The 21,558-nt window shown below is 59.2% G+C and overlaps 1 protein-coding gene across 5 annotated transcripts in view; it reads left to right on the top strand.

The window, feature by feature from the left end:
• The first annotated feature begins 2,364 nt into the window (after positions 1–2,364).
• ADCY7 (adenylate cyclase 7) overlaps positions 2,365–21,558 on the top strand; it is a 55,643-nt gene continuing 36,449 nt past the window's right edge. The window contains exon 1 of one of the 5 annotated variants that reach the window (XM_072827104.1): positions 2,365–2,437. The gene's annotated coding sequence lies outside the window, so the exon portion shown is untranslated. Of the gene's footprint in view, positions 2,438–6,864; positions 6,954–10,986; positions 11,081–14,457; positions 14,518–20,166; positions 20,216–21,558 lie in introns of those variants that run through there. The other 4 variants (XM_072827106.1, XM_072827108.1, XM_072827107.1 and 1 more) reach the window with 4 other exon arrangements.

The following is a 21,558-nucleotide window of genomic DNA, read 5'->3' as shown; positions in this document are numbered from 1 at the left end:
AGGCTGAAGGTGGCGCTAAACCACTAAGCCACCAGGGCTGCCCTTAACTGTTGTTTTAATATAATGTGAGATGGTATCAGTTTTTCCTCACATGGTAGCCCATTCCTCCAGCACTTGGACACTGAAGAAATCATTCCTTTTCCTTTCTGATTTGAATGAGCATCCATGTCACTAAATACACCTGGGTTTTTTTTAACAATGCGTATTTGCAGGCCTCCCCCCTGCCTCCAGGATCAGAATTTCTGCTTGAGGGACTCTAACCGCATTTGGAAATTAATATTAATGTCTTAGTGCCTTGCCGCCCAGGCTGTCCTGAGGGCCAGGAGCCCTGGCCAGAGCTGGGTGGAAGTTAAAATTCTCAGTAACCAGTAGCCGCTCCAGACCTGCTGAGTCAGACTCTACGTGGGGCCCAGCAGTGTGTGTTTCCTCTAGGCCTCTGGGCGCTCCTGACTTTGGCTCCAGCCTGCCAGGCACTCACGGAGGCCAGCATGCAAGGGGTCATTGTGAGCTGGCCACAGCGCAGATGGTGAAGCTGGCTTGGCAATTAGTGGTAAGTTAATGGCACGCACTGATGCAAGCATTGTGTGGAGCTCACTTTCCCCAGCTCCGTTTTCCTGTCTAGCTGTCGGGAGACTAGGTCATAGAATTGCACAAAGATGACACACACCACAGGGTGGGAAGTCAGAGCATGGCAACCCCTCGGCCCACCGTGCACCGCAAAGGGGCTGAGGGCTCCCAGCACTGTGCTCGGAGACGCAGAGGGAGAGGCCTGAGCGGGAGCCCCCAGCGGGTCCAGCCCATACCCAGCGCGCACCCCTCACTCTCTTGGCTTGACCTTGGCCGTCAGGACACACCGCAGGGAGCTGAGCCGCTGGAGGGTCTTGAGGCCTGGAGCAAACTCACTTCCTGGGTTCCGCTCGTGGGCGGGGCTCCGAGGGGGCGGGGCTCCGAGGGGCGGGGCGAGGTGCAGAAGCCCGGGCGAGGACAGGTGTGCCCACTCTCGTGCCCACTGCTGGGCTTCCCGATTCCCGCGTAGGAAAGTCCGGCTGCTCCGATCTTCCCCTGGGAGGACCTCGGGATGCAGCAGTGCCCTCGCCAGGCTTAGCGGGGCCAGGCGCCGCCATCTGGATGCCCAGAGGCCGTGGGAGCTGGACGCGGGGGACCGGGGCGGGCTCGCTGCCCACGAGGGTTAGGAGTCTCAGCTGGGACCACTCGCCCGCCCGCCCGCCATCTGGGGTGGAGATCAGATGTTCGCCTTCAAACATTCCAGCATCCGATTCCTCAGCCTAGTTCCAAAGTAGGTGCCCACGGGGCTGGGTTCTAGGTCTACTGCGGGGCCAAGGCCGAAGGCCCAGACCCGGGTGCCTGGCTCCGGCGAGGCCAGAGCTTCTCCAGCCTGCTTGTCCTGCGGCCCCCGCGTGCTTGTTACACTGCACGTTCTCAGGAATCTTTCCTGGGGAACCCTGGCTAGGGACTCGGAGGTCGGGGCTTCCGAAGCGGCCCCACTGCTGCCCGCGTGACCCTTCCCCGCAAAGCCGTCCTTCCACGATGGGCCTCAGGTCCACGCTGCGCTGCGCTGCTCTGGGTTTCCCCTCTGTCGTCTCCTTTGTCCCTCCCAGCTGTGACTCAGGAGCGCTTTCTTGCTCACCCAGCCCGGGTGCCTCGGAGACAGGGCAGATGTTTGGCTGCCAATTCTGGGGCCCCACCCTGGGCCGTAGGCAGCAGTGAGTGGGGTCACGACGGGGTTAGGCACCTACTTTCTGAGGATACCTGCTTTCTTAGGCGGGCTTTGTCTAACCGGTGTCTGCGAATGCCGTGCTGGGGGCGGCGTGGGGTGCGAGGAGGGCTCCCATCTCCACGCACCCGGGAGTTGAAGGCCGGGGAGGGATGGAAAGTTTCCACCTAAGCTCCCTTCGTCTTGGCAGGAGTGCCTTAGCCCCAAGTCTATGGTTCCTTCTAGAAAGGGGCGTTCCTGGAAGGGGGGTAGTGTGATCTGGAGCAGCAACAGCTGAAAGAGTTTGCTAGAAAGTGTTTCCCTCCGGGGGTGGAGCAGCACCTGGTGCATCCAAACACGTGCGTGACTTTGAGCAAAAACTGTTTTGGGGGAAGGTTTGGTTTCCTGCCCCGGTGCAGGCGGGCCCGGGAGCGGGCGGCGGTGGTCGCGGGCGCACTCCCGGGGAACGAGCGGCGCGGCGGGGCGGGGCGGGGCGGGGCGGGGGCGCCCGCGTGGGGCCGGAGGGTCGGGCCCTGCGGGGCGCGGCTCGGGGCTCGGGGCTCGGGGCTCGGCGGCCAGCGGGGGGCGCCTGCGGCCGCTCCGCCGCCCCCACCCCCGCCCGCACCGCCGGATCCCGCCCGCGGCCGGCGCGGCCACTCGGGCGGCGGAGGCGGAGGCGGCGGCGGCGGCGGCGGCGGCGGGACCCGGGAGCTGCGGCTGCAGGTGAGCGCGCGGCGGCGGCGGCCCGGGCGGGCGGGGGGCGGGGGCGCGGCGACCCCGAGGGGCGGGCGCGCGGCCGTTCGCGTCCCGGGGCCCGCGTCGTGGGGGCGCCGCGCGGGGGTCTGCGCGCTCCTGGCCGCGCGCCCGCCCGGCCCCACCCAGGCGGAGACCCGGTGCCTGCGGGGCGGGGGCGGGGGCGGGGGCCCCGGGAGGGGCGCGGAGGCGGGGTGGCGGGCGAGCGCCCCCGAGGTTTGGGGCGGGTCTCCCGGGGTGCCCCCTCCCCGGGCCCCCCCTTCCCGGCGGGGGCCGCGGGAGTCCCCTCGCCGACACAGCGCCTGCGGGCGGGGGTCAGGCCCGGGCCCACTTTCCGGATGGCAAGATTGAGGCCTGCCGGAGGGACGCGGCCCCGTGCTTCCCGCGCCTGCCCCGCGCCGGCCGGGTCCGAGCGAGGCCGGCAGGCTCACCGGAGGGTCCTGGCGGTTGGGTTTCCCAGACTTGGACAAGGCCCGGGCCCGGGGGCCAGTAGAGTGTGTTTAAAGTAACAATAACTCATGGGGAGAAGGCTGAGTGAGGGCAGACCGGGGGCTGGGGGGGCCAATACAGCCCCTGCGGGGTGAGCGGGCCCCTCCGCCTGTTAAGGGTGCGGGGGATGGGGGGAGGGCAAGGCGCTGGCCCCTGGCTTGGATCCCACGGGGGGAAACCTGAAACCTAAGGCCCACCGTGAGTGGAGGAAATGGGTAGAGGTGTGACTGACCCTGGCTGGGGGAGGGGTGCTGGAGCCTTCCTCAGTGCCCTTTGAAGGTGTTTTCGCTTCTGGTTTCTATCTTGGGTCCCCTCCGAGTCCCAGAGTCAAGCTGGAAGCAGAGTTTAGCGCAGCCTTTCAGAAGAGGAGCACAGTGGGCCTGGGTGGGGGCGCCGTGCCCAGAACGGCCACATCTGGACCTGCCTCAGGTGTCCTGGCACCCCGCAGACCTGGTCCAGAGTGATGCTCACAACGGGGGTGTGATGAATGACCAGCAGGACTGTGGTGGTCCCCGGCCACCAGGCAGAGGGGACTCTGTTATTCAGTCATTGCGTTGCCACATGGGCAGCTGCCCTCCTGGTAGAGGGGAGCTTGTCTGGTGTGGACCTGGAAGTGCAGGGGGCAGACCTCGAGGGTAGCCAGCGGGTCCCAGCGGAGTGGCTGGCTGTGCCGGGGGAGCAGAGGTGGGCAGCTGCCTCCCCCAAGGCTGAGTGTTCTCGATCTTCACATGTGGGGTCTCTTCCCTCAGCCCTTGAATGCTCTTAAAAAAGGGTGGTTGCATTTGGGCCTTTTATGGAGGAGGGCAGGGAGAGGTGGGATCCTTGGTTTTCCAGGCCCGATGGCTTATAGAGCCGCAGCATGTCCCTTGTATTGTCTGATCCTGTGAGTTAGGGCTGGAATGGCCGGCCCCATCCACAGGTGGGAAAGCTGAGGGCATCAAAGGTCTTGAACAAGTTAAGCCTGGAGCTGGAACGAGGGCCTGGCCTCCTGGTCTTCTCGTCTTATTGTGTCGTGGTTCTGGGCAGGTCTGATCAAGTGCACATCAGGAACCAGACCTCACCCCAACAGGCTCAAGTGTCTCAAGTGGGCTCCTTAAATCCACACGCCCCCGCACCCCCAGGTCACAACACATCACCTGCTCACCTCTCTCCCTTCCTCTTGCTTCTGCCTTTTAACCCGAGGATGCTCTGGGACTTTGCTGCTGACCTCCACCTCTTGGCCCCCTTTCCTCTGTACCTGGGCACACAGGCACTGCTGATAGGGGGTTAGAGCTTATGTTGACTCCACGGCCGACTGCAGCCTTGAGTGTCCTCCTGGGCCCACTCGTCCTCGGGGGAGACAAGGTGGGTGCATGTTGACCCCGAACACCTCTGTAGGGAGAGCCTCACACGGTGGGCAGGCCAGTTTGTGTCCTGTTGGACACTGGAGAAGGACAGACAAGGAGAGGTCTTCACTGGGACATCTTTGGGGAGGCGGGGTCTGATGATGGATCATTTTCTTATTTATTCATGCTTCCTGTATTTTCAAAATTGTCTAAAAAGAAGAAAAGCAAAACTTTATTCCTTTTTCATCTGCCCTGGAACGCTTTTCAAGAAGAATTCTGCAGCCTCTGAAGCTTGGACCAGGGTTTGTGGATCTGGTCTGGGGACAGATGTAAATTTCCGAATTTAATAGGGTGTCCAATGGGAAGGTCCCAGGATTTTGAGATGTTTCAGCATGGATTAGCCTGAAAACCAACAGAACAGCCTGGAACTCAGGCAGAAAACAAAATCCTAATCGCTCTAGGATTGCAGACCTTCCTAGGAGTTGGCAGCGTGTGTCTCTTACTGCCCATCTGAGGAGAGCTGTGGCTCATGACCAGCTGCTGGAGGGTCATCTGGTGGGGGCCGGCTGGCTGGCAGACGGATGGGAACGGAGGGTGGGGGATGATGGCAGCCTCCAGGCCCTGGGCCACACCTAGTCGGGAACCAAAGCGAGTGGTGCCCTGTGCTGATGCCTGGCCTGCGCTGGCATTGGGGATGGGGGCTCCGGATCCAGAGAGCAGTGGATGACTCTGCATCCCTGAGGGTCCTCACTGAGGAAGCCGAGTGTGGGAGCCGCCCCCAGGCTCCTTCCCCTCTCTGAGTACCGCAGGCTGTGCGACCCCTCGAGTCCTGTGTCCTCTGCTCCCTGCACTGAGAACTCCATTCCTACCTCCCAGCCCTTGGGCTTGCTGTTCCTTCTTCCTGTAAACCCTTCCCTCCCATGCAGCCCCATCATGTGTCTTAGAAAGCGCTCAGTCCCCTCTTGGACAGTGGAGCTCAGGGGTCTCATTTAGTGCTGGTGGACTGGGGGTCAGGGACCCGGCCTGGGGGCCCTTTTGACCTCAGGCTTTGTTTTTGGGAGGCATTTGCCTTCCTCTGCCTTTGGGACATGGAACATTTGAGCCTGAATGGTCCCTTTAAGAGGGGGAAACAGGGAGGCGGGAGCCAGGGTCCCCTCCCATCAGCAGCCTTCCACTGCCCTGTCTTCCACCTTATTATAGAGGGGGCTAAATGGAGCCCTGCAGGGTGGGGTGGTGGGCATCAGGCCAGGGCCATTGCCAGGTGTACGGAGCTGGCAGGAGGAGGCCACTCCTTCCGTTAATGACCACCTGCTGAGTGAGGTGGCTGGGAGCAGTCGGGCTGTTTGCAGAGGGAGCCACTGTTTCCAGCCATTAACAACAAAGGCTATTATTTGCAAGCTCTTACGCCTGGTAGACAAGAAGGCAGCCTCTGGAGGGGACCTCTTGAGCTTGTCTCTGCTCCACATTTCCTGGCTGTGTGACTTCGAGCAACTGCTTCACCCTCTCTGAGCTTGTTTCTCATCTGTGAAATGGAGACAGTAAGAATACTTATCTTCAAAGGCCAAGGAGAGGTTCCAGGTTAAAGTTGACCAAGGGGACGGGACAACCAAACTCAGAATGTGAACCCAGGCTGGAAAAAAAAAATTGTGTGAAGGATGCTATTGGGACAGTTGACCAAACTGAATATGAACTGTAGATAAAAGCATTGTATCCGTGTTAACTGACCTGATAGCTAGTTATATGGGTCCTTCTTTTTTTTTTTTTTTTAAGATTTTTTTTATTTATTCGTGAGAGACACACAGAGAGAGGCAGAGACACAGGCAGAGAGAGAAGCAGGCTCTTTGCAGGGAGCCTGATGTGGGACTCGATCCCAGAACCCTGGGATCACACCCTGAGCCAAGGCAGATGCTCAACTGCTGAGCCACCCACGTGTCCTGGGTCCTTGTTCTTAAGAAACACGCACTGAAGTATTTAGGGGTAGAGGGGCACAGGGTAAGCAATCCACTTTCACATGTTGAAGAGAGACGTATATTGACAGATCATAAAGTGAGGCAAAACAGCACAAATAGGCAAAATATGAAGTTAAAAAAATGCCTAACGGTCAGAATGAAATGACGCTAATTGGGCAGCCCCGGTGGCGCAGCGGTTTAGCGCCGCCTGCAGCCCGGGGTGTGATCCTGGAGACCCGGGATCGAGTCCCACATCAGGCTCCCTGCATGGAGCCTGCTTCTCCCTCTGCCTGTGTCTCTGCCTCTCTCTTCGCTCTCTCTGAATGAATAAATAAATAAGTCTTTAAAAAAAAAAAAAAGAAATGACACTAATTCACATTACTCAGAACGGTACCTGCGCTCAGCGCACATTCGCTGCTCACCATGGCTGCTTATTCTCATTAGTATGGGCAAAGTGTAGCTTATCGTCACAGTAACCTGTGTTATTTTTCCACTTTATAGATGATACACTTGAAGTCCAGAGAGGTTAAGTGGTTTGCTCTGGGTCACACAGCAGTAAGTCCAGAGCACCGATAGGAGAGCTGCTTACAATTTATTTTGGATTCATTGCCAGAATATGAAGCTGTGACATTCTGCACACAAACCCAGATTTCTGGTTTCCTTTGCTGACTCAGGAGGCCTGTAACCCTGCCTACGTTCCTGCTAGGCCCACCGGCCTCACTGGTTAGTGTCCCAAACCCCTGGCCTCTGGGGCTCTGAGTGTGCTGTCCTGGGGAAGTGCTGTTACACACATGATCCCGGGGTGCCAGGCCCCAAGGCTGGGTTCCTCCCCGCCCGCATGATGTCCCCTTCAGTCTCCTCCCAGCCCACTTCTCCATCCAGAGGGTGCTACAATGAGCCTATATTCAACTACTGGGTGCGGGGGGTGGGGGTGAGGGGACAGCCTGGGCCGTAGGGGAGGAGGAATGGGAGCCTGAGGCTCTGTGGCTCCAGCCTGCTATGTGCCCCATCAGCTCCCAGGCCTCCCTCGATGCTGCCTGCAGCCCTCGGCAGGGCGCCTGGCTCTTCCAAAAGGATGCAGGATGCTTGACTGGTACCTCTGCCCCCAGAGCCCCGTGACTGGAGGGTCTCCAGGCTGCGGTCTTCAACTTGCTTTGTGTGTGCAGATAGGAAGACTTGTCCCCTCGGAGCATCTGGTTCTTCCTCTGCAGAAGAACCAGGGGTTATATCATCTTCCTGGGGAGCAGTCAGAAGGATTCAAGGGACTGGCAGGTCAGCCTGGAGCCAGGTGGACTCCTGCATGTGTGGCCGTGAGGACTGTTCCTCCCAGCGCCTGGCCTCTGACACGCAGGCTCAGGAGTGCCCGAGAGGCAGAGCGATGGGCGAAGTCCGGAGATGGGCCTGGCTGTCCACGGGGTGGGTGGGAGAGGCCCAGGCTGGGCAGGCATTGTCTACCTGACTCTGCAGGTGTGTCTTACAGTCCTCAGCTCACAGGGGAGGGAGCCGGCTCCACGGGGATGGCGGGCCTCCCCAGCAGATGGGGAAACCGAGGCTCAGAGTGGCGTTGTGACCGCCAGAGGCCCCACAGCCGTGCTGCTTCTGCCTCCGCCAAGGCTCTCACTGACGTTCCCAGGAGGAGGACACAGTCAGCCCACATCTTCCTTTTAAGCGGCTTGAATTTTTTATGTTAATTACAGAGAGAATTCACATTTATTATTGAAAAATCAGAAAACTCAAGCAATAAAGTGAGGACAAAAGCCAGAATCTGTATTCTTCAAGCAATCATTAACATACGGGTGTGTATCCTTCGGGAGGACTCTTTTTTTCTTCCCCAAACAAAGGACAAGAAAACAAATTGCACAGGACACATTTCTTTACTGTCCTCTAAGGACAGTTCCATCTGTCCGGGGTGCCCACCTCGCTTGGTGAGCGCAGTCGTTGGGGTTCTCAGACACAGCAGGCTGGCCCAGCCTTCCGTCCCCGTCCCCGAGCAGCTCTGGCTGATTTTCTCAGTCCCCTATTGCTGGACTTGTAGGTTGGTGCGATATTTTTGTGGTTAGAGCATTACTCCGAAGAGCGGGCAGTGAAGGGTTTGTACTCGTTGGGGACTCCTTGTGTGGGGTGAATGAGTAGGGGTGCACACCCCCGCGTTGCAGACACAGGTTTGCGCAGGCAGTGTCTGGGGCGTGGAGGGCGCTCCGCTCCTGGGAAGCTGCTTTGTGGTCAGAGGATGAGACAGGGAGGGGCTCTCATGAGAAATTTGCAGGGAGAGGGGTTCATCCTGGCACCCTGGGTGATACTGGCAGCCTTTCTGCTCCTGTGGGGGCGGTGGGTGGAGGCCGAGGCCAAGGAGGAGGTGTGCCTCTGCCCCGGGGCTGCGGGGTGACTGCGGAGCCTGGGACCCTGCGGCCTCCTGCACCAGGGCCTGGGGTTCAGTTTGGGAGCTCATCCTGTGTGGTCTGGGGGGTTGGGTCAGGAGTGGGATTGAGTCTGGCTTTGTCCTTAGGTTCTGGTCCTGAGGCCCCAGGTGAGTGGCCTTCCCTCCCAGCACGGCCCATTTCCCATCTGTGGGAAGAGGCTTACCAGCCCTGCTTCATTGCCGACACTCTGAACAGGACAAGGTGCCAGACTTCCTCCAGGGCCCATGTCTCAGCTTCCCTAGGGAAGGATTACCCGATACCAGGGAAGACAGAAGAGCATGACCGCCCCCACATACCCATCCCTTAGCTGCCACCTTCCCACTCTTGGCCAGTCCTCCCTCCTTCCTCTCCTCCAGACCTATTGCTTCATCTGGACAAGTTGTAGCATTTATTACTGCAAGATAAGGACTCACCCCCCCACCCCTGGATTATTACCACACCTGAAACCTAGTAGTATTCTCTATGATTGTAGCTGGCCATTCAGGGTTCAAATGTCCAATCCTTCCATACACGTCAAATATAGATCTATTTTGGTTTTTGAAAATGTGGGTCCCAGTAAGGTCTCTATAATGAGATCGCATGACATCATTCTCAAGTCGTCCGTCTTTCCTCTGTAGGACTGATGGTCATTACTTCCCTCCTTCCCTGGAGCCATGAGTTGTTTTTGTTTTGTTTTGCTCTACGGGAGGGGTTTGAAGCCAGATCCCTTTTCCTAATACTGGAGCCTCCTATCATGTGTAACACATCCCTTACCCCTGTGAACCTCCTGTAAATCAGGAGAGCTATGTATGTGGAGGCTTGATCTGATCTCGTTGTGCACAAGAGCGTGCTCCAGATGGAGGCAGGCTTGCAAGCTCCTGCTGGGGGGCTGGCAGCGCTGACGTTTGGTGGCTTTAGCATAATAGCATTTTTAGTTACAATTTACCCTTCCATTTCCACCTGGTTACAAGTGGTGCCAGAGTCTGGTGCTGGGGGAGAACTTCCACTCTCAGGACATTGTTTTCCCTTCTTGTTTTTTCTTCATGATCCTTTTGCCTGGTATCTCTTAATAAAACGGGTAGTTAATTTTTTTAAAGAAAATTGGAAAATAGTCATAAAAAAGATAGCTATGAAAATAAGACTTAAATTCTACCAACTTAGTGGTAACTCCTAAGATTTGGGAATAGCCTTCTAGATTATTTTTTTAAAAGATTATTTATTTATTTAAAAGATTTTATTTATTCATTCATAGAGACAGAGAGAGAGGCGGGGGGCGGGGGGGAGGCAGAGACACAGGCAGAGGGAGAAGCAGGCTCCATGCAGGGGCCTGACGTGGGACTAGATCCCAGGTCTCCAGGATCACACCCCGGGCTACAGGCGGTGCTAAATGTCTGTGCCACCGGGGCTGCCCTATTTATTTATTTGAGAGAATGAGAACACACACAGGCACTCATGAGCAGGGGGGACAGGCAGAGGGAGAAGGAGAGGAAGAAGCAGACTCCCCACTGAGGTCGGAGCCCAATGCAGGCTTGATCCCATGAACTTGAGATGATGACCTGAGCCGAAGGCAGACGCTTAACTGACTGAGCTGCCCAGGCGCCCCTAGATTTTCCTGTGTACAAAAAATACATGCACATCTGTGATATTGTTAAGTGAAAGAGAGGTGGCACTCTGCACACAGGTCCGTGGCTGCCGCTTTCATGGTGTAGCATCACGGTGGTGATCCCCTGCCTAGGATCTGGGCGGGGAGCGTGGCCTTCCTCCCCACGCTCAGTAGTTCACACTGCAGCTGGGTGTGGGGAAGGACAGACGACTGCTGGCGGGGCCCAGCTGCCAAGTTTTTCAAAGGAAATGAGGACTTTTGGTTGGCAGGGCAGTAGCTTTCACATCTGTTCTTTTAAGATTCTCTGCTGTTACTCAACACACTGTGACCCTGGCTGCCCCCTTCCTTCTCCAAAGCCCCGTCTCCCAGGCCTGGCAGAGGCTGAGGCCGTCGGGGTCAAGAGAGTCAGTCCTCTGCCCTCCGGTGGGCTGTACCACCAGCATCATAGGATGTAGGGCTGTTCCTCTCTCCTTGTTCTGGCACTGGACCCGCGACAAGCGGCGGGTTCCTGCAGAGGAGGGGCAGTGGTTGAGAGGAGCCGAGTGTAATAGCTAAGATGCTGTTTACTTAGCACATGTGTTTATTTGGAGTGGCTTTGAGGCTCACCCCAAGCTGCCCTTGAGGACCACCACTGATTAGGAGTTAGGAGGCCCTAGTTCCATCCTGTCACTTGTGACCAGTCGCATGACCTCAGCCAGCCCCTTCTCCGAAAACCTGGTTTTCTGCCTGTAGGGTGAAGGAGTGAGCCCGAGCGCGTCCATATGTTCCCAGTCTGGGGGAAAAAAAAAGGGATCCCATCGCATCCCTGAGCCCACAGCCAGGAAGAGATGAAGGCAGAGGGGCCGGAGGTGAGTTGATGCTTTGGAATGCACCCCCCCCCCCCCCGCCCCTGCCCCCACTGTGAAAAATCAGTCTGGAAGGAAGGTGAGTGACGGGGCCACAAGGCTGTGCCTGCCTCAGCAAGGACCCCTCCGTGGGGACCTCAGTGCAGTCGTCCTGGCCATGAGCCCGGATGAGCTGGGGCCAGCAGACCCGTTGCCAGGGCTGGGCTGGCCTGCTCTGTCCTCCCAGGCGGCTGGGCGGGAGGGGCACCCTCACTGCTGGTGGCGCAGTGGGTGCTGTGTCTCTGCTCTGGGCTCTTGGGAGAATCCGAGTGCAGGTTAGTTAGGCAGAGATGTCCCTGGGGGCCTCTTGAGTGCCTTGGCACCGGGGAGAGATGGGTCTCCCGGGTCACTCCTCAGCAGGCCGGGGCCGCTGTGGCCGGAGGGGGTCCCTCTGCTTGTGACTGGGGCTGCAGGCTCTGCTTCCAAGGTGGCTCCATCACAGGGCTGGCAGCATGGTGCTGGCTGAGGAAGGGCCCTCGGGTCCCTGCCATGGGAGTGCTCGAGGGTCCTCACCGGCTTCCCCCGGAACCAGTCATCCAAGAGGGGATGAGGCGGAAGCCACAGTGTCTTTTGTGGCCTCAGAAGTCACACATCTGAGGCTTGCAATATTTGGGGGGTCAAGAAGGTCGTGCGGGGGGCATGAATGCTGAGGGTTGTTGGAAGTCATTTGGAGGCTGGCTACTGCAGAGGCAAAGGTAGGGCCAGTAGCTTCTAGCTCACATCCTACCAGGCTGTTGGAAGGAGCACCTTTTTCCTATATAGTTCCAACCAAAGTCCCAGAATTGGATCTCACTGGATCCCTTTGAGTGCCGTGCCCATTCCTCAGTGGACAGTGGTGACAAGCCCACCGCCGAAGGGCCGGTTCCCCATAGGAACAGGGAGCCGTTACCAGAGCAGACATGGTTACTGCAGCAGGAGGGTATAGCACTATTAACCCTCCGTGGAGAGGCCTGGACGCTCTGTGGCCCAGAGGCGGTAGTGATGGGACACTGGGGAAGGCTTCCTGGAAGAGGTGGCATTTATACTTGTCTCGGCAGGATGGGTGTTTTGACCATTCCTGGTGGCAGAAGGGTCTGAGTCAAGGCACGAAAGAGTGAGGCGTGGAACGTGGGCTCAGGGATGTGCTGGGATCCCTTTCTTTCCTGTGCTGGGAACATATGGACATGCCCGGGCTCAGTGCTTCACTTAACGGGCAGGAAACTGGGTTTCCAGCAGGGAGGAGGCTGCTTGAAGTCATGCAGCTGGTTTTAAGTTCCAGGCTGGAAGGAGGGCCTTCTGACTCCTGGTCGGAGAAGGTGGAAACATGAGTTGTAGGGAGGCTAAGGCCTCCATGAAGGCCTGTGACTGGGGCAGGCATGCAGTAGAGCCAGGATCTGGGGTTTGGGGCTGAGAGAACCCACTTGGCCTGGCCTCCCTTGCTTTCTGGCTTTAACTGAGCACTTACTATGTGCCTCACACACGTTTCTCACCTAAGCTGCCCAGCTTCCCAAGGAGCTGGATGACCTTACAGACGGGCTCCTGGACTGCCCAGATCACACGACTTGGCCAGGGTTGCTCAGGGGGGCTCTGACTCTGGTGCCTGGAAGCCTATTCCTTCCTCATCCATGGGACAGGGGCTGGGCTGGGAAATCACTAGCCCGATTGCTCTGACCCCTCTGGGCCTCCTCTGGGATATGGGGAGCCCCCCTGACTTTAGGGGAAGGAAAAGATGAGGCGACTGTAGTACATATGGTGTTTCTCTGCTCCCACTCCCCTTCCAGAAACCTGCCTGGAGCCCCACATGCCCTGGATGCTGTGGGTTTCCTCCAGAGGGGGAGGGCTTGACATCTGGGTGTCAGATGAGGCCAAGATGTTGGCTTGGGGCTCGGCGTTCTTTGTCCTGTGGCTGCCTGACAGCCCTCTCCACCTTGTTTCTGCTGTGCTTTTATTCCTTCTTGCCCACTGTTCCGTGGTCTTGCCACTTTCTCAGAGTGTGGCTCCCGGGGGAGCCAGGGGGTTGCTGTCTCTCTTCCCTGAGCTCTGGGGCCGTGTGTCTCATCTTCCTGGGTGATTCTCCCAGACATTTGTGTTGGCCTCAGTGGGCATGGCTTGGCTTGGGAGCTTGGCATCAGGGGCTGCATCCAAGTCACGTTTGTGTCCTGGCCACAGAGAGGAGAGCAGGTGTCGCCGAGCGGGACAGCAAAGGGTTGGGGCCATGCTTGTGCCCTGGCACCTGGTGTGAGCAGAAATGTGTTCCCGATATGACACTGAGAAAGCCCAAGGCTGCCCCTCCTGTGGGGCAGTTTGCTCAGCAAGTTAGAGAGCACCGAGTGCTGGGGCTTGGAGATCCCCGGTGAGGGAGGGGATCAGAAGGGGCGTGAGAGCAGGACCTTCCCCATGGGGCTGCTGGGCAGGCTGTACACGATGCCAGCACACAGTCAGTGTCTGAGTGCTGATCATTAGCCTGCGTGTGCAGGCCCTGCCTGCCGGAAGTCTGGGTGAGGCCTGGGGTGTCAGGCGCCCAGTGGCCAGGGCTGGGGGTGCAGCAGGTCAGAAGGGAGGAGCGTGGCCCCTGCCTCCTGTGAGGAGGGAGCTGAAAGAGAGACCTGGGGGAAGGCAGGAGTGTCAGCTGGGGAGGTCGGGCTGTGTTCTCCTCTCTGCTACCAAACAATAGGCTTTGCTGTCAGGATAAAAGGTAGAAGGAGCTCCTGGGACCCCAGGTCACAAGTTCAGTTTGGTCCCTGAGGACCAGGAGGGCCTTTCCCTTCTATTTTAGGAGCCTTCTGCTCCCTGCTTCCTAGCCCTTCCTAGCCTGCTGCCTCACCACTGAGCACTGCATGATCCCAATGGGGAAACTGAGGGCTGGCAAAGTAGAAGGGGCTTGATTTCTGGCCTCCTGGGGCTGCTCGAGCTGCTCAGAATAGCAGCTCCGGGCATGGGCCTTGGCTTGGGGGCAGCTGCGGAATGGACAGGCAGCAGGTGAGACTGGAGGCCTTTGACCTCTCCGGGATGGATGAAGCTCATCAGTACATGGGTGGGGAAACTGAGGCTTGGGCCATGCCTGTGAGCAGCACCAGGATGGGGCTCCCTGCTGGGCTGCTCTCTCCTTAATGCTCCTCAAGGATGCATTTGCTCCCGGCGGCCTCCACCATCTTCTCGGGGCTTCTCACGGAGGCTGTGGTGCTTGTTTTATTTTCACTTTTTGAAAACCGTTCCAGCTTCAAGCTTCCAATTTCCATGAAGTCATTGGAGCCAGGAGCCTGGCCCGATGCCTCTCCCCACTTCTGTTGAGGCCCCCGCTGCAGCTGGGAGAGCCCCCCCCTCCCGGAGGCGCCGAGCTCAGGGCTCAGCCTCCGCTTTTGTGCAGCGGCTGCCGGGGAGCAGGAAGTGGTGGGTCCCAGATGCGCCCGCGGCGGCGGCGGGTAGGTCCCCGGGGCCCGGCTTCGCATGTGTGCGCCCGGACGCGCCGCCGAGCAGGGGCGGGTGGGCAGGGCCGCCTCCACGCGGGCGCAGACCCTGGCCTGGCAGCCCGGGGGGCCCGGACGAGAGCCAGGTAAAGGGGGGCTGCGGGGCCGGGGTGCCAGGGTCTGGGCTGCGGGACACGGGGGCGGCCCCTGGACACAGGACCTTACTACCGTGGCCGTGCCCCAGACTCTCGGGTGGCCCCTTTTCTTTTCAAGTGTGTAACTGTACATTTGCAAGGACACTTTACTTCTCTCTGCGACAGTAACAGCGAGGGAGAGGCAACCGGGCTTAGTTTGTTAAGTTCAAAAGAAAAATACCCGCCCCCCCCCCCAAAAAAAAACCCCCAAACTCTGAAAGTGAAACATGCCCAAGGGACAGAACCAAGATGCCTCAGGAAAATGGAATAGTCTTCCTCTCCCCCAGCCTCTCCCAACCCAAGCCCCCCTCCCCCCCTCCCCCCCCCCCCCCCCCCCCCCCCCCCCCGGGACAGACGTGGACCATTGCGAGTAAGTCCTTCTGGATCGTTCTTTGTGTTCATCCAAACCCATGCCTGGAGGGTGAAGCAGGTGCTTCATTTCTGTGTCACCACCCGGGGTTCAGGACAGCTGGCACTGGGCGCTTCCTCTTTGGCCAGCCCTTGGAGGGGTAGGGGGAGGAAGGCAGGGGCAGGGCTGGGCGTCTGTGCAGCAGGGTCCCTGGCCCCCTGACGCCTGGCCGGGTGGCCGGAGTCCAGGGCCGTCTCTGTCTGGATGGCTGCATGGCCGTGGGCCGTCGGCCCCAGACGTGAGGGTGGACGTGAGGGTGGCCGAGGTGAGAGTGACGAGGCCAGCGTTTCCCAGATGGGGGCTCTGGGGGAGGGGTGTTTAGCCCATCTGTGGACGGACGTGTTTAAAATTTGCTAGGTATTTATTTTGATGCATTTGAGAAAGAAAAGAGCCACCTGTGCATGGGACCTTGGATCTGTGACTTCCTGGGGTCTCTGTGCCTGGGACAAGGCTGAAGAAGATACTGAAACGAGAAGTGAGCAGACCTAAGAGGAAGTGCAGAGGGACCGGCTCAGCCGGAAGTGCAGGCGTCTGCAGGCCCGGAGCCTGGGAGGGTCTCTTCTGGGAGGGTCTGTTTCTGACCAAGCTGTGGGTCTCCCCACCTCCAGATGGGGGCCTTCCGGGGTTTTCTTGTGGCTTCCGATGTGAGGTGTGGGTGCAGAGGGAGGGAGGCTCTCCAATTGTTCCGGATTCTGGGCCCTCAGAAGGGAAGGTGTGAACTTTGTGGGGGGAAGAGTGTCCTGTCCTGTAGAGTTTTAGTGCGAAGCGGTGGCTGTTTACTGGCAGCCGTTTTCTGGGGGCTGGAGACAGGGGGGTCTTGAGGGGCTCCTTGGCCAGGAGTGAGTCTTGAGAGGGGCTGTCTTCCTGTGGGTCCCGGAGGAGTGGGGGTGGGTGCAGGGAGGGCCCAGGCAGCGAGTGATGCCATGAGACAGGACGAGGGCCTCCACAAACAGGCCAAAGTTCTTTTTCAAGAGGAGAGAAAGGTCAGACTTTCTCTCAGATGTTGTTGTGGGGACGTGCATCCTCCCTTTACAGTTTATAACTCTTGGTCTGACCCATTTCCTGCTTTGCTCACCCCCACCCTGTGTGGTAGGTACCCTGCAGCCCCACTTTGCAGAGGAGAAGACAGAGGCCCAGCAGGGCACTTTGCTGTCCTGGGTCACACAGCGAGGCAGTCAGCAGGGCTCTCCAGGCACACACACTGTCACAGAGAGCCACCATGTCTGAGGCCTACGGTGGGGTCAGGACAAGGTGCCTCCTCTTTGGAGAGGCTGGGTGCGGCCCAGCAGAGCCAGGGCTTGGCTGGCTTTGAAGGGTTAGTGGGAGAGGGATCGTCACTGTGGGGAATGAGAAATTTGGTTCCCTGGAGTAGGTCCCCAACCCTGGGCCTGGCCTGTCCCCTGTCTGCACCTGCTGCACTGGGGCTGGGGCTGGCTCAGGCTCGGGGCTCTTCCAAACCTGGGCCCTGCCTCCTGGGACGTGTCCTGGGGTCCTGCTTCCACTGGGTGCTGTGTGATCTGACCCTTTGGATATCCTATGACTTGCCATCCTATCCTAGGGGAGATCGTTGAGAGGTGGCTGTTGACGCACCCCTCAGTGCCCCACATCCTTTCTCCTGTCCTGGAGAAAGAGGGCGCGGGGCACATTCACTCTGAGCCAATGGCAACTTTCCATCTTCAGTTGCCCAGGCTGAGGGCAGGGTTCATCCAGCCGGGACCGTTCTGGGACTGCTCAGGGAGCAGAGTGGGTCACCCCGCACACCGCAATCAGAGTGGCTGGTTCTAGCCTTCCATGGGGCCCGGTCTCAGGGAGGGGGTGAGGGGGAGCTGGGATGGTGGCCTCTTGGGTATTTAGCATGTTTGAAAAGATCTGTGCAGCTGCGAGCGGGGAGTTAGTTGGGTTCAGTGAACGAGACCATCACATCTGAACAGCCAGAGAGGCAGGGGTCTTCTGGAGGTCGTTGGGTCCAGCCCCCTCCCCCGGGGCCTCACTCTGCCTGCTGCCAGTGAGGTGAGCCCAGGTATTTGAGCCAGGTTCTGGCATCCACAAAATGGGTTGCTCAAGGTTCCCCATGTATCAGGTGGTTATAGGCTTAAACAGGGTGACACGTTGCATCTGGTGCCGCAGAGCCACGATTCGAGGGGAGGTGTTACCGCTGCCATGTAGCTGTGTTTGGGGGCTCTCCTCCGCCTGTCCTGCTTCGGGTGGGAGGGTGGACGTGGCTGGGGAAGGGACCTGGGTGGTCAGGATGGGAAGGGCTGGGGGAGGGGCCTCCTTGGGAGCCTGCAGCCTCTGGCTAATTGTCCTCTCACATCTGTAAAGTGGCCGTGCCCAGGCAGGTTGCCCAGAGAGCCACATACACCTGGAAAACTCTTCCCAAGTGTCTGGGCCCGGCACACCCAGGGCAGGAGTTGCCCTGCTGGTGGCCCGAGCCTTCCAGCCGCTCCCCTGCCTGGGCCCTCCAGCTCTGCCCCCGCCTCAGGCTCTGCCTCCACCCACCCACGAGGGCTTCTCCCACCCCCAGCGCCCAGGGTGGGTGGCAGGGCGCCCATGTGTTGGCCCTGGGCATCTGGCTTGACCTGCTGCTGCCCCCAGATTTCACAGCCAGCCCTGTCAGGCTTGGGGTGTTGGTGGATCCCGGGAGCAGACGTGGGCCGGAGTACCCACCTTTCCCGATTTTCCCCTGCGAGCCCTCTAGGTGTTGGGGTGGGGTGAGCCTTGGGTCAGAGGTGGCTCAGTTCCTCTTCCATGACCCTTCTCTCACGACACTGGATCGTCCCTTCTCCTGCCATCCCTTCTCCTGTGACCCCGACGGCAGCTCTTTCCCAGGTGCTGTCTGAGCACTGGCCCTGTGTCCCCGTGGGGTGGGACCCAGGCGAGGGGGCTGGCGGGCTTCCTGGGTTCCTCTGACACACACCCTCCACCAGTTCTCCCGCCTGTGTCACGTTTGAGCGCCTTCTTCTGGCTTCTGGGGTCCTCTGGTCCCAGCCCCCCTGTTGCAGGCCAGTTCTACCCCTTGGGGCCACTTGTGCACTCTGGCCAGCACCCCCAACCTGACTCGGCCAGCGCACTGGCCTCACCCCTTCCCTCTCTGCCTGTGCAGCCCCTCTGCTGACTGCTGCCCTGCCTCACACCTCTTCCAGGCACAGGTCACCCATGTGAGGGCTTCCCCTTCAGGGGTCCCCAAACTCAGGAGAAGAGGAGGCTCCTGCAGTCTGCTCTGGAGTCAGTCCCTTGGCAGCCCCGCCCCCCTTGCTCTGTAGTCATCCCCCTCCTCTCTCCATCCTCCCCTTTATGCCCTGGTCTGTACCCTTACCCACGTTGACCACTGGAGGGAATTACCTAGGACTGTGCCCAGGGGGAGAGAAACAAACTGAGGTCTTTGTTGTGGGTACCCTGATTCCCAGACATGGCCCTCAGGGCTTACCTCTTGGGCTTCCTCCTGGGCCCGGCTGGAGGTGATGGGGGCGGGAGCCCTCATGACCTAGGGAGGAGCTTGTGCCCACCTGGAGTTGGCAGCACAGCAGGCGTGGCTTTTAGGGAACGCGGGGCCATGCGTGTCATAGGCGGTGCCACCACCCGCGCCTCAGGACCCAGAGTACCCCGGTGGGCACCTCTTTGTCTTCTGGGATCCAGGTCCTTGTTGCCCCTGGGAGTAGTTCGGCGTCCCTACCTCTGGTGCCGCTGACTCAGGTGGATGGCTGCCGGGCTCCCTGGCCGGCTGAGCAGGGAGAGGCGGGAGCCTGCGGCCCAGCCCCTCTGTGCAGATGGGAAGACTGAGTCCCACAGGTGCCACAGCTTTGGGGCCGGTGTGCATTTAGATTAGAGCCGTGTGTGGGGCCCAGTTTCCCCTGATCTCACTAAGAGGTGGCACTGTGGATGGGAGGCCGCTTGCCTCAGTCTCCCCACCTCTGCAGTAGGCAGCCCGACTCCACCGCCCGCACATCTCCCCAGGGCCGGGGGCCTCCTGGCTCTGCCCATCCCTACTGCTGGCCTCGTACACCTGTCTCCCTCGGGCTCATCCGGCTGGGGGAGGAGGAACCCTTTGAAGTCAGCTGGAGGTGCTGCTTTGATGGGGGGGCCCAGGCTAATGGGGAGGCGTCCTCTTTTGAAGCACCCAGACTCCCTGGAGCCACTGCGGGGAGGGGGTGCCTGAGTGCCAGGCAGTGCCTGTGGCAGGGACCGGGACCAGCGCTTCGGCATCCCTTTGTAGGGCCCTGCTTTCTGGTGGGATGGAGGAGCTTGGACCCCATGAAGAGGGCCTGTTCTCCTGTGGGCGGCGCCTAAGTGTGTGAAGTTTCTAGATTTATAAGGAGGTTTTTTTTTTTTTTCAAAGATTTATTTATTTATTTATTCATGATAGACATAGAGAGAGAGAGAGAGGCAGAGACACAGGAGGAGGGAGAAGCAGGCTCCATGCCAGGAGCCTGACGTGGGACTCGATCCCGGGACTCCAGGATTGCGCCCTGGGCCAAAGGCAGGCACTAAACTGCTGAGCCACCCAGGGATCCCCTATAAGGAGGTTTTACAGCCATGAGGTCATTTCACTGCCAGAATGGGCCAGGGGGCTGGGAGCATTTTTGTTCCCACTGCTCAGGTGAGAAGCTGCGGCTGAGGGCGGAGCTCACAGGACAGGAGCAGGGACAGCAGGGCTGGGCCCGGCCCCCGAATGCCCTGAATTCAGCACACGCTGTGTTTGGCTCAGTCCCTGGGGTTTGGGTTTTAAGTGTCCCCTCTGTGCCAGCCGGCTGTTGGGTTCTGGAAGCTGGGCACTGTGTACCCAGACACCGGCTTGTGGGGGGCGTCCTGTGGCCAGGCAGTGATGGGCCAGGTGCCCTGTGTCTTGGTGGGCAGTGTGGGTACCAAATCCAAGTTAGGGGGGAATTGGGCAGCCCTCTCCGGGGAGGTGGCAGCTGAGCCTGGCTCTGAAGGGCTGGGCAGGAGTTGCAAGGCTTGGGGGGTTCTGGGGGTGGGGAGGTAGGCAGTGCTTTTTAGGCGGCCAGAGCCTGGAGACAGAAGGGCGGAGCTTGTTTGGGGAACTGAAATAAGTCAAATCATACACTCGCGAAGGAGGCCTCTGGAAGCCCCGGAGGAGTCTTTTGGCCAGAGGGTGAGCAGGACTGAGCTTGGTGTTCTGGGGGACCCAGACAGGTGCGAGGAGCCCTGGCAGGCCCTCCGCAGGGGAGGCTTGTGTTTGGGGGTGCATGGGGCTGCCGTGGCCGGGGGCTCCATCACAGTGGCTTCCTGTGCCCAGAGGAGTCTGGATCTGGAAGGCAGGAGTCTGTGGAAGGAAGAAGTAGGGAGCTTAGCTGCGGGGGGTCCCCTGAGGCCCCTGTGCGGGTACAGCTCCAGGAGCCAGGCTGTGGGCTGGGGGTAAGGGAGGTCAGCCAGAAGTGCTTCCCCTGCAGAAGGACTCTTCCGGGCTCTGGGCTGGGCTTCACCCCGCGGGGCCCCTGCCCATCACGAGCCCCCCTTGACCTCACTCCAGGTCTCAGGAAGTCTTGAGGAAGTGGGGTCTCGGCACCTTGGATCAGGCCTGGGCACTCTGGTGGCCGGTGCCGGGGGAGCCTGTGGCGGGGTCTGTGGACTAGGCGGGGACTTTGGGGGCCCAGACTAGACAGTGGTGTCTCGCTGGGCTCCATGAATGGCCGGGGCGACAGAGTGGCCTGCTGAGATCTGGGCGGGGGTGTCTGCCCATCGTGTTTTCCCAGTGACCTCTCTGTGGCCTACTTCTCTGCTCGTCTGAGCGGGAAAGGACCAGAGTGAGCGAGAGGCTGAGATCGGACTTTAGCTTGGGTCTCCTGACACTCTGCCCAGGGCTCTGTCCCCTGCACTGCTTTGCCTGTGGCAGGTGGGGAAACTGAGGCAGGTGGCCTACTTCCGTGCATTGCCTGAGAGAGACAGGAAGTGCAACGGGAGGGTCTTTTCGTGGTTGGTATTTAGAGCTCTTTCTTGCTTTCTCATCTCCAGGGCAGATTGCTTCCCCAGCTAAAAACTGCCTGAGGGCAGGGGCTGTATGTATACCCAGGCCCTTCCTCCCATCTTCTCCTCATCCCTATCCCAGAGGCCAAGGCAAGGGCTGCTCCCCTGGGCTGCGTACTGGCTTGTCCTCCCATGTGTCTATCCAGCCCAACCCAGAGTCAGATGGAGATGGGACAGTGGGGCCTCCAGCCTGAGGGAGCTTCCTAGGCTTCAGAAAAGGAGAGAATAGTGGCCTTTGTGGACCACAGCTGCTCGGGGAGGAGCTCTGAGCTCCACAGTCAGTACTTCCCAAAAGGAGTTCATTGGAGATTAATGCAAAAAAAGCCCCTTGAATCAAAGAGATTGGGAAATGTTTAAATGTGTTTAACACAGCTGGTTTCTTTCTTGAAGGACTTCTCAGAGCCTTTAATTGCTAATGTGTACAGGGAAACTTTTTTTTTTTAAGATTTTATTTATTTATTCATGAGACAC

Source organism: Canis lupus, chromosome 5 (genome assembly GCF_048164855.1).
Source record: "Canis lupus baileyi chromosome 5, mCanLup2.hap1, whole genome shotgun sequence".
Lineage (NCBI taxonomy): Eukaryota > Metazoa > Chordata > Mammalia > Carnivora > Canidae > Canis > Canis lupus.
This window is presented reverse-complemented; position numbering and strand designations above follow the sequence as displayed.